Here is a 3,628-nt window from a genome sequence, read left to right on the forward strand (position 1 = left end):
CCCCAACATCAAGATGTAGACTGTGTTTGCTACCAAAAAATCAGTAGAACTTTTCCTTTGTTTTCAGCACGGGGACCAAATGTATCAAAGGAATGGACAAATCAATTGTCAGTCTAATTACACAAGGCTGGTGTGTGGCTGCAGCCTGTTGGGTAGGGGCAGAGAGGTGGATGGAGGAAGAAAGAGTGCAAGTGGTTGGCAAGAAATAAAAAGAATTTCCCTGCTGCATTGTCTCCAGCCATTACTAGCCTACCCTTTTGAATTACCCTCAAGAAAACATGGACTTTGTCAGAAGAAAAATATATCATCCATAATAGAAAGGAGTAAGATAAATTCAACATATGAACAATGAATCAGGAATGAAAAGTAAAAAGGGAAGGGAATGCGGTTAGCCTTGGTTTCAAACATGAAGCAGGATGGATGAATTAGATTGTGATTCTTTTAGTTAAGTCCCAATCTCCACAACTTAAAAACTATCTATGTGGCTTTAAGGATAGAACCTAACCGTATCATCCAGCCCAACCTGGGCTCTTCTGATATAACAAGTGATAATACACAATCTGTTGAGGGAGGGGCAAGGAGTGCTGTCATGACTTGTTGCAATCAGGTAGATATACTGTAAGAACGAGAGAGCCTTGGCATTCAGGTGAAGGGGCTGCCATAAAATGGGGCTTGGCTGGCTGTAAAACTGGGCTGTGGACTCTCTGAGGGATTCCTAAGGGAGGGAAATAGACAGTTGGTGTTTTTTTTACAGATAGTAGGACTTCTATGATGTAAGAGATGAAAGAGAGGGAACCCTACTTTTCTTTCTCTCTCTTTAATTTTCCCCGTAGAGTTGGACACCTAGCTGGTCTAGGCTAAGATTTGCAGCAAAAGTATCAAAGCACAAAAATAGTCTTTAATTCTTCTTCTTCATATGTTCTGCCTACTATTGACGTCTTAATGGTTTTCGTGTGCGTGTGGCCAATCGCACTTGGCCAAGTTTCCTCCCCTCTCTTAATTTTTATCCCTTATGGATGACCATCCATTACAAAAGATTCCCTCATTTTCAAAGTCTGTTGTCTCCCTCTTCAGCTTCCAAACTGTTTCCCAAACAGTTCATGCAGCTGTTGAATTTGCAAACAGCTTTCCCAGATTCTAACATCACCTCCTCACTGCAGTTTGAAAACTACAGGGGATAAAGAGGGAAGTTATACTTCCTATTTTAAACATATTATCCTGACTTGCTGTTACTAGTCCACCCCCAAAGTCACTTGCTTCATAAATTTATTTTTTAACACGAACACAATGATACATTTAATGTGTCACTTTGGTTCCTTGTATAACAATAAATCCAGTGGTCTGGTTCCCTCTTTTAAGACAGGTGGTTATTAGAAGCAAATGCAATTTTGTCTTTCGATGAAGCCCCTTGTAATCAAATGATAACATGATTAGATGCTTACAATTGTGCAAGATCTCAACATAGCCCTTCTTCTGAAGGAATTTCCTTCTAACTAAAGTAATAGGACTTTACTCTGTAGCTTGTTAAATATAAAAACAAAACAAACAGCCAGATCTTAGTCTATTGGGTTTTTTTTTTTCATTCAATCATGTCCGATTCTCAGAGACTGGACTGCAGTTTTCTTGCCAAGGTTTTTCAGAAGTGGTTTGCCATTGTGTCCTTCCTAGGGCTGAGAGAAATTGACTGGCCCAAGGTCATCCAGCCTAAGGCAGGACTAGAATTCAGTCTCCTGGCTTCTAGCTGGACGCTTTAGCCTCTATGCCAAACTGTCGCTACCACTAATCACCACTACCACTGCTCAATTTCACTGCTGCTAATCTAACCTGGTCTACCGTAAGGAAAGGTAGAATGGCAAGAATGGGGTGACAGAGAATAGATCAGCTATCAGAAAATCAATTGCTGGTGCAAATTGCAAGTAAAATCATACATTCTCAAGTGTATCTGGCATCTCCAGTCTTTGCCAATTGAATTGAAGGAGCCTTAATAGGACTTATTCCTGACTGAACATTTCCCACAGAATATAGGCTATTTTATAAGACAAACTATCTAACCAACTACACTTAAGAGTGGACTCCGCATGTGCTGAATTACAATGTTTATTCCAGTCACAGATGTTCTGACTGGGAATAACGTGACAATAAACCGATGTATATGGAAGGTTTCATGTTATTATTCCTTATGTATACTTCAATTAGTGAAATGGCTTTCAAATTCCACCCCACCCGTTTCATATCATCTTAGTGGAAAACAGTCATGGCAACAAGTTTTATAGCCCCATATATTATGCTGGAAAAAGGAGCTATTACTGCTATAAAAATCCACAACATTTTCAAGGCCTTACAGTCATAAAATTGAGAGGAATCAGGGACAGGCTGAAGACGTGGCAATCCTGAGACAGCATTTTCCTGTGCCAGGCAGTGTTCAGTTCCTTCAAGGTTGAGTGCAGTTCATTTCTATGTACTTCATTTTGTGATATCAAATGGAATCAGGTTCTGCTTGTAAGATTTCAAACTCCTGTCTAAACTCAGTTTTAGGCATGATGCTCTCAAAAGCAAATACTTCTTTGGAAAAGGAATCACACCCCAGGTCAATAAAATCTCAGCAAATGATTCTCGTTTTTGTTTCGGGTGTGCACTTGATAAACTATGCCCAGCACTTGTCACTTCTGTTGACTCACACAGCTGTTTACAGATTTCAAATGGTTTGCCATTCCCTTCCTCTCACACTGATATCCTGGAAACTGGAGAGTTGAGTGACAAAGTGACAGGACTAAAGATCTCTCAACCGCCTCACCAGACTTCAATTTCCAAAATCCTTTGGGAGATGCTGTAACAGAAATTACACAGAATCCTGAGTTGTTCGCAATAGTAGCCATGGACTGAGAGTGAAGCGTCAGGGGAACCTTTCATTGAATATGTTGGTATGCTGAATAGCATGTGTGTGCATGTGCAAATGTGTGTAAAACCAGAGAAGGGAAATGGACATACTTGGCTGGTACCCTAAAAACCCAAATGCTCCTAATTGCAACACTATGTTGCAAGTCCTATTTGAAAAAGCAAAAAGCCAGAGCCCTTTCACCTTGAACTTAGATATTTTTTTTCTTTTGGCACAGCTCCACCATGTGGTTAAATAACCACTTTTCCTGATTCCCTAATATCACAATGTTCCTTACTGGATTTCCACACCCAAAAGTGTGGAAATTAGCAGAATCTTTTCCAGTAAGAATCTAAAGTTTTTTTTCCTTTTTACACTTTCTTCTCATTTGAGCAGAAATGTTTAAATATTTTGGTAGAGTCAGAGAAAGAGGAAATTTGTGACATAGCGTTTTGCAGATTATATATCTTTCCAATCAATTTTTAATTCAGCTTCCCTTTTATTATAAACTGCCTTGAGTGCTTATATAAATAAAAAGGCAGCATATTTAATATTCAAAATATGTTTTTCCTAAAACACTTTGAAGAAACCTTGCTGCTCTTCCATAAGATTACAGTACAGTGGAATCTTATGTACTATTAGTCTTTGACTTACGCTTAGTGACTCTTCGAAGTTACGATGGACCTACCTTGAGGCTATTTATGATCTGGATTTGAACTTATAATGCTCCGGCCTCCCTCTTGAAGTCATGTG

This window comes from Protobothrops mucrosquamatus, unplaced genomic scaffold (assembly GCF_001527695.2).
Source record: "Protobothrops mucrosquamatus isolate PMUCROS unplaced genomic scaffold, P.Mucros_1.0 scaffold_235, whole genome shotgun sequence".
In the NCBI taxonomy this organism is placed as follows: Eukaryota; Metazoa; Chordata; class Lepidosauria; order Squamata; family Viperidae; genus Protobothrops; species Protobothrops mucrosquamatus.